The 10,000-nt window shown below is 31.7% G+C and overlaps 1 protein-coding gene across 1 annotated transcript in view; it reads right to left on the reverse strand.

Moving 5' to 3' along the window:
- Positions 1–10,000, reverse strand: part of LOC137628490 (splicing regulatory glutamine/lysine-rich protein 1-like) — a 36,352-nt gene that overhangs the window by 3,975 nt on the left and 22,377 nt on the right. The window lies entirely within an intron of this gene.

The raw sequence follows: 10,000 nt of genomic DNA on the forward strand, positions 1-10,000 counted from the left end.
TCAATTGCACAAAGAATTGGCTTATTGAGAAAGTCTTACAAGATTTTCGGTGATCAATCTATTCTGAAGAAGTGTTTTAATTCTTTCATTCTACCTTGTTTTGAGTATTGTTCTCCTGTCTGGTGTTCAGCTGCTGATTCTCATCTTAATTTATTGGACAGAAACTTACGGTCTATTAAATTTCTTATTCCTGATCTAGATATTAATCTTTGCCACCGTCGTCCAATTAGTTCATTATGCATTGTGCATAAGATTTTTCATAACTCTGACCATCCTTTACATTCAGATCTCCCTGGACAATTCTATCCTCTTCGTAATACTAGGCAGGCAGTTAATTCTAATAGCCAGGCCTTCTCCATCATGAGGCTCAATACTACACAGTATTCTAGAAGTTTTATTCCAGCTGTTACCAAGTTGTGGAATAATCTTCCTAATCGGGTAGTTGAATCAGTAAAACTTCAAAAGTTCGAAGTTGGAGCAAATGTTTTTATGTTGACCAGGCTGACACGAGTCTTTTTATTTTTTTTTTATATATGACATATCTGTGTTTGACGTTGTTAATAGTTTATATAGGACATATCTGTTTTGACGCTGTTGCTGTTTTTAGAATGATATATTGTTAATTTATTCTCATCATTTATTTATTTCCTTATTTCCTTTCCTCACTGGGCTATTTTTCCCTGTTGGAGCCCTTGGGCTTATAGCATCTTGCTTTTCCAACTAGGGTTGTCAAGCTACAAATAATAATAATAATAAAAGACACGGACAGTATTCATACATGTTATTCCTTTTTTCATATAAAATATATTTTACACTATAAACACACAAAGACACGGAAAGTATTCATACATGTTATTTTTTTTTCATATAAAATATATTCTTCACTACAAACACACACAAAGACACGTGCAGTATTCATACATGTTATTCTATTTTTTCATCTAAAATATATTCTTCACTACAAACACACACAAACACACGGACAGTATTCATACATGTTATTCCTTTTCTTCATCTAAAATATATTCTACACTATAAACAAACACAAAGACGCGGGCAGTATTCACACATGTTATTCATTTTTTTCATCTAAAATATATTCTTCACTACAAACAAACCCAAAGACACGGGCAGTATTCATACATAATATTCCATTTTATTTCCATCTCTCAACTACATTCCTCAGCGCACCACCTCATAAATTTCCTAGCATCCAGAGGAGTGACTGCCTTCTCAGCCTGGCGGTCTGTTTTACTCCGCGCCACATTTTTCTGCAGCGCGAGTACTCTAATCTCATTATCCCTCTTGTGTTTCTCACGACTTCCCTGCTCGAGGCTTTTATTGCCTCTACCCCAGGGGACACGAGGAAAGGAAGCTCCTTACGCTTAACCCCAGCGCTTCGCCTTAGTACCCGTGAGGTCAGTGCAAGATTCAATGTCATTCTCGTTTCTTCAAGGCGATTTCTCGATGTTAGTTATGCGAATCAAGGCGGTTGAAGGCTTATCCCGTGTTGTTTGTTTACATTTATCCGCTGTTTATACATTTGTATAAAATTGTTTTTGCACTTTCCGTTATCCAGTCTCGTATTTGTTTGAAATTATCCAATGTTTATTAAAATTTTGAATTTGTTATTGTATATTTCTATACTGTGTTTTTTTTTCTATGGCTTATCCTGTCTTGTATTTGTTTACCCTTACCCATTGTATATACATTTGTATGATAATATTTTTGCGCTTTCCGTATTTATTTGTTTTCTCTTTGTTTCATATTGTTCATCTTTCCTTTTTTTATCTAAACCTTTTATATCATTGTTTTATATTTTTTTATTTAGATTTTTGAATATATTTACTTTGGACTATGAATAGTTGTATACTTTTATTCATGGTTTTATTCCGTGTTTATTTGTTTTCCTTTTGTTTCCCATTGTTTATTTTTATTTTATTCTTTAAACCTTTTATATCATTGTTTTATATTTTTATTTTATTTAGATTTGTGAATATATTTACTTTGGACTATAAATAGTTTTATATTTTTATTCATCGTTTTCAAAATGTATTTTCTTATAAAGTTTTATTTTGCATTGATTTGCATTTTGTTAAAACTACCTTTGATTTCCGTATATAGAATTGTATAAATATTTTTCAATGTCCTACAGTTTAATTATTTACATACAGGATTTTTAGAATCAATGTTTATGAAAAATGTTAAAATTTATATGCATAGCTTTTCTCTCTCTAATATTCATCGGAAAGCAAATACCAAGCAGCAGTTACTTCAGAATATGCTGGAATTTCAATAGAAAATCTCCTTTATTTATTCCATAAAATTCCTCGTCATTTTAGAATTACAATCTAGATAGTCTTTATACTTTAGAGTAACATTCTAATAAATCATACACTGATATCCGTGCACAAGATATAACTTAGTAGTAATGAGGGTTATAAAACACTAAGTATTTCCGAAGTCGAGCTCTATTTAGATATGCACATACATGCACACAGATTCAACCCTTCTCACCCATCCCCCTTTCCTAACTACAATATGGCCGTTTGGGCAATTTGTGGGAGATTGTGGTTTCCGAGTGGTTGCCGCTCAGCGTGACATATATGTTATATATATATATATATATATATATATATATATATATATATATATATATATATATATATATATATATATATATATATATATAATCATATATATATATACATATATATGTATATATATATAGATATATGTATATATATATATCTATATATATATACATATATATGTATATATATATATATATGATTATATATATATATATATATATATATATATATATATATATATATATATATATATATATTATATCCATGTATGATGAATGGAGAAGTATTGAATTGAAAGCTCAAGATAGAGACGACTGGCGAAATCTAGCCGTGTGTGATGTAAGGGAAGGAATTTCACATTGAATAAGTTAATATATGTATGTGATTAGATATTTTATGAGTTTTGTTCATTAGTTAAACGATAGAGAGACAAATAGGATTCATTGATTTGTAGAGAGAGAGAGAGAGAGAGAGAGAGAGAGAGAGAGAGAGAGAGAGAGAGAGAGAGAGAGAGAGAGTGGTAGTGAAAAGCCATTATGCGTGTCAAATGTGTACCTTGAAAATTCGGTAGACATAACAAACAGTACCGCGCAAGGTCCGAGTTGACTAGTCAGCAGAATAAGTGAGTGCCACAATTAAGACGGCAAGCTCAGTGTATGACGTGACCACCATTACGTCAGAAGAGGGGACCAATAAAACACAAGATTATTCACATGACGTGACGTAATACCACACCTTGTATTAGGGCTACTTGAGTCAATTGTGTGGTAGAGGAGCGTGCTTTTTCCTATCAAGCAATCGCTGAGAACAGTTCCCCTTTCAGGGTTCCCAGGCCAACTAATTTTAAAAAAGGCCAAATTTGAGGGTTTTTTTTGGCCTGAAAAAAAGGCCAAACTGGCAACCCTGTCCCCTTTTTCCCCCATCTTGGGGCGAGGCACCACACCAAGTGCCGACATGACAGGCACTTGGTTAACTTCATGAAAATTGTAAAGTTGGCAAGAAGAAACAGGAGAAAAGTCCAGATTGAGAGAGAAGGTATAGGAGGAATTTACTCAGACGAGTATGATTATCTTCAAGAATCACAGTCAGATGGACCGCTAGTAGAAACAGGAGAGAAATCCAGCTAGAGAGAGACCGTATAGGTGGAATTTACTCAGACGAGTATCGATGTGTGGACACCTGTTGAAGAATCAAATCCCCTATCCGCCCATATCAGGGGTTGCAGCCTCCAATCTTCAAGAGAAATTGTTGTGTTCCAGTTTTGTGTTTTTATCATTCTCGATGGGCTTAAATATATAATTCATATTTACACTGTAAGACAATGTTAGAAACTACCCAGTAAACTTCAATAATAATAATTTAAATTAATATTGTAGTGAAACTTGATAATGAAAGTATTTGGCCCCATAAGCTTCGCACGAGGCCCTTTGCATCAATATATATATATATATATATATATATATATATATATATATATATATATATATATATATATATATGTATGCATATATATGTGTATGTATATATAAATTTATATATGTGTATATATTATATATATATATATATATATATATATATATATATATATATATATATATATATATATATGTGCTGTATATATGTATGTATGTATATGTGTATATATATATATATATATATATATATATATATATATATGTATGTATATTGATATATTTGTATATATATATATATATATATGGATAGATAGATAGATAGATAGATAGATATACTTACATATATGTGTATATGTATATATATATATATATGCATGCAAAAGTGCCTGTCGGTTTCCGAACACCTCCGTTTCACTGACATCCCAGAGCCCTTGGATATCCCTTACTCATTTTTAGGGACACCAGATTGGTCAGAAGATCCTATGACTTGTATGGGAACAGCCACTCCTGGCTCATTAGCGACATTTTTGACATTCCCCTCATTGTTTTCTCCTCTTTTATATATGTATTTCGTTTCGTCTTTCTCTTGTGAACAATAAGAGTTGATGCCTCCACTTGATAAAGCCTTTGATGAATGTCGAGTGTTTTTTGTAGTTAAATAACATTTGGTGGGAGGGATTTTTTATTTTTTTTTTGTCTTCATATTTCTGTCACAGATTTGGTATGTGGATTAGTATCTTATCTTATCTTTTATAAAATGTATGTCTTTTTTATGCTGAGGAGTTCTATGCGGGGAAAAAGTTAGATTATTTCTTAGGTATTCTTAGTTTTCATGCGGTTGTTGAAAATTTGGTTGTAATAAAATTAAATGACACACACATATATATATTTATATATATATATATATATATAATTTATATATATATATACTTATGTCTATGAGTACACATATGTATTAGATATAATATACAATCGGCAGTAGGTCGTCAACCTTAGGAGATGTGATTCCGAAAACACATACTCAAATGTGTTTGTGTGTATATATATATATATATATATATATATATATATATATATATATATATATATATATATATATGAATGTTTATACATGTATTGTTTAGACATCCTTGTATCATAGACCAATTGAAACAAATTATTAAATAAATTTTTCATATAATCATATATTCAATTTGATAGTCTTAATTTGTTATTGTATTAAGAAATGAATTAAATCAATTTTGAAAGAATTCGCCCGAAGTGAAATCAAAACAAGGGAAAGTTAAAGAGGTTGAACAGTAGAAATTGAAAGAATGAAACCTAAAAGGCAAAGAATGAAATGAGCTTTATCACCAATAATAGTAATAATAATAATAATAATAATAATAATAATAATAATAATAATGATAATAATAGTTATGAAAATAGTAATGATTTACATTGTGCCATTTTGCAGATTCGGGGACTAATGTTTGGTACTTGTCTTTGTTTTGTCAGGTCACAGAATAGTATCTGACTTTAGATTGAGTAACATATTGATAGTCAGATATGTGGCAGTGCAGTTACTAAAGACAACATTGAAATCTCCAAAGGGTTCCACAGTGTGGTTTTGCAAATTCAGTCTTCTTCATCTCCCCTATGTATTAAGAGCAAGTTTCTGGCTATATATATATATATATATATATATATATATATATATATATATAATATATATAGTATATATATATATTATATATATATATATAATGTGTGTATGTGTACATACATACATACATACATACATATTCCCCCCCCCCCCACCTGTCACCCTAAGTGACATTGCCAGGCGTATAACTACTCGGTCTCTTCCCGTCCTTGGGGAGAGGATTGAGGGAGTAGTCATACCCTGGTAGAGGGGTGCAGTGGCGTGTGTATGCATATCAGACGGATCGCGTTCATTATTTGGTTTCGAAAAGCTTTATTGAAAAATTATGATATATATTTTTATTGACTTCTAGATTATTTATTTGATTAAGTTAATGATTGGTTGGAGAATATTGCAATACGTTTTTATTGACATCCAGAGTATGTACCGGTGTTTAGTTTATTTTATTACTGAACACTTATCAACGTCCTTTGAGTTGTGCTACCATGCAGTGAAGTGACTTTTAGTAATCTTTTTTTTTTTCTTTACAAGATGTAATCTCACTCCTTCCCAAGTATCATAAAATGTAAGGCTCTCCATACAGGTTTTTACAAGGGAATTTAAGATTATACGCCTTTGCTAATTGGCTATATCTTGTCAAGTTAGATATGATAACGTATCTTGGTTTAAATCAGATAGCCTACGATGAGGAAATCCAGTTTTTCATCGCTTTTTGTGTAGTGGTCGTTCCTCCACACAGACCCGAGAGAGAGAGAGAGAGAGAGAGAGAGAGAGAGAGAGAGAGAGAGAGAGAGAGAGAGAGAGAGAGAGCAGTTTGCAGTAGAAATTGGGCATTGAAACACGAAGAGAGAGAGGAGAGAGAGAGAGAGAGGAGAGAGAGAGAGAGAGAGAGAGAGAGAGAGAGAGAGAGAGAGTTTACAGTAGAAATCGGGCATTATCGATACATGTAGAGAGGGAGAGGGAGAGGACGCAGTTTGCAGTAGATATCTCTCATTATTGAAACACGTAGAGTGAGAGAAAGAGAGAGAGAGAGAGTTTACAGTAGAAATTGGACATCGAAACACGGGGAGAGAGAGAGAGAGAGAGAGAGAGAGAGAGAGAGAGGAGAGAGAGAGAGAGAGAGAGAGAGAGAGAGAGAGAGAGAGAGAGAGAGCAGTTTACAGTAAAAATCGGGTATTATCGAAACAGAGAGAGAGAGAGAGAGAGAGAGAGAGAGAGAGAGAGAGAGAGAGAGAGAGAGAGAGAGAGAGAGAGAGAGAGAGAGAGTATCTCTCGCTATTTCTTATTCGAATTTTCTCAAAATGTTTGTGATAGGAAAGGTTAAAAGGTACACACACCTAAACATACATAAGTAAACAAGATACTTTTGTATTGGCATTGTTACTAACTTTAATATTAAAAGTAGTTTATGTTAAGTGGTCGAATAAACAACACCAAATATCATCTACTTGAAACTGGGCAAAGATAAATACAAGTAACGATATGCAAATAAACACCTAAACATATATAAGTAAACATGAGTAGTGTGATTATGAATATTTAATTATGATTTTGAATAAAGATAAATATTTTTGTATTGGTTGGGCAACATATTATTGTTGTTATTATTATTATTATTATTATTATTATTATTACTAACTACTTCTAGCTATGCTACAACCAAAGTTGTTTGATAGATATAATTATGAATTAAAATAAACAATTTTGTTTTGGTTGTGATACAATGTTACTACTCCTACTACTATCACCACTACTACTACTACTACTACTACTACTCCTAGCTAAGCTACACCTATAGTTGTGTGATGGATACAATTATGAATGAAAATTAATACCCTTATGTTAGCAGTGAAACATTTATTATTATTATTATTATAATAATTACTACTACTACTACTACTACTACTACTAGCCAAGCTACACTTAAATTTGGAAAACCAGGATGAGATAAAATATATAAGATTTAATTCTTCAAAACACTTCCCCTTTGAATACGCCTTTAGTCCAAACCTCCCAAGGAGCCACCCGAAATACATCCGATGGCCATTAACACTGGCCTATCTGAGCCCTGCCATTGAACACCAGCGAGCCGTCCTTAAATCAAGTCAATGACCCCCTACTCCAACCCTCAAATATTGCCAGCGTCCCCCGGAGGTCCCTAGAAGGAGGACGGCCCAGACCCTTGGACTCCAAGCCTTGGACCACCCCCCTCTGAGCTTGTCAGTATCCTCAACTTCTATTTCTAAATCATTATCTAATCCTAAATCATCCTGATAATTCGGGATCGGACCACCCGAAAAGTTTGATCAGCGACGCTCTTGGGGTCCGTATGGGTCATATATCGGGGAAGCTGATTTCAAGCCTACCTTTTTGATTCATTCAGGGTCTGTGGTGTACATTTTGATTCATTCAGTATTGGTCAGTGTTTGAGGATTCTGATAGTTATCTTTAGCGTGTGTTGGGGAATGTTAGATTATCTTTTATTAATATTACTAGTGTACGCATTAGATTATCTTTTATTAATATTACTAGCGCAAGCATTATACTACCTTTTATTAATATTAATAGCGTAAACATTAGATTATCTTTTATTAATACTACTAGTGCAAGTATTAGATTATCTTTTATTAATATTACTAGCGCAAGCATTATACTACCTTTTATTAATATTAATAGCGTAAACATTAGATTATCTTTTATTAATACTACTAGTGCAAGTATTAGATTATCTTTTATTAATAAAACAAGCGTAAGCATTACATCTTTTATTAATGATACTAGCGTAAGCATTATTTTATCTTTTATTAATATTAATAGCGTAAGCATTTGATTATCTTTTATTACTATTACTAGTGTACACAATCCGTCAAAAATGGTGGCTAAATATTTTGACAGACAGGCATACACACAGATTCAACCCTTCCCACCCCCTCCCTTTATCCTAACTACAACACGCTAGTTTGGGCAATTTGTGAGAGATTGTCGTTTTCCGAGTGGCTGTCCGTCAGCGTGACAAGATATATATATATATATATATATATATATATATATATATATATATATATATATATATATATATATATATATATACAGATATATATATATATATGTATATATATATGTATATATATCTATATATATATATATATATATATATATATATATATATATATATAGATATATATATATATATATATATATATATCCAGAGACATGATCTTTATTATATGGGAAGATTTTACTTTTTTCCTATTCGTCATTTTGTTGATTTTTATCCTGTGCAAGTATTCGATGTTGTTGGCCAGTTTTTTTTTCCGTAGATGAAATTAGTTTATCGAAAGTACTGGCTGAAAATCAAGGTAGATAAAAGTATTTCATAAACTACGGAAACAACGGAAGAAACAATAGCAATGATGATGATAATAATAATAATAATGATAATAATAATAATAATAATAATAATAATAATAAAAAACCATTTAAAAGAACCAGACAGTCCATCTCCGATCGGGAAAACCCCGAAAGCAACATTCCAGGACCCGATTTACTCCAGGCTTGAAATCCGAAATTGAAAAAAAAAAATAATATATATCATACAAATGAAACCCAATGATTACTAAAAACCTCAAAACCTTTATCAATAGACTCGGCGGTTTAATTACGCAGGCCATTCTTTGCTTCGGGGGTAAAAAAAAAAAAATAGATGTGGAATTTTCCTGATGCATTTATTCAAAATGTGGAATACTCATCAGTAATCATTATTTTATAGACTTTTTTTTTCGAATACGCAGCTCACAGACAATATTTCCATTACCTAATTGCCGGTAGAAATTCGGTATCTATTGGGGAGAAATTGCTCGCCAACTCGCATATTCTTCATAGTATTTTTTTATGGGGGCGGGGGGGGGGGGGGTTGTTTAGGTCTGTGGTAGAAGCTGAAATTTATTTCCTCTTATGTACAGTTAGAATAAGATGGAACTAAGTACATTTCATTATTTGTCTTGTATTTATGTTATTTTTTTTATGGGGGGGGGGGGGTTGGTTGTTTAGGTCTGTGGTAGTATATGAAATTTATTTCCTCTTTACAGTTAAAATGCGATGGAATTAAGCACATTTCATAATTTGTCTTGTATTTACGTTATTTCAAAAATATGTATTTTCTATTAAAGAATATCAGTTATCAAAACAAAGCTACTTTTTTCGCAATTACGTTTTTCCAATTTTTTTATTTTTTATTAAGAAATAAAAACTATGAGAAAAAATTTACTTTTTCCTCTATTATATTGTTTTTTTTTTTTTTTTTTTCCAAAAATATGTATTTTCCATTAAAGAATAAAAACTATACG

Source organism: Palaemon carinicauda, chromosome 36, assembly GCF_036898095.1.
Source record: "Palaemon carinicauda isolate YSFRI2023 chromosome 36, ASM3689809v2, whole genome shotgun sequence".
In the NCBI taxonomy this organism is placed as follows: domain Eukaryota; kingdom Metazoa; phylum Arthropoda; class Malacostraca; order Decapoda; family Palaemonidae; genus Palaemon; species Palaemon carinicauda.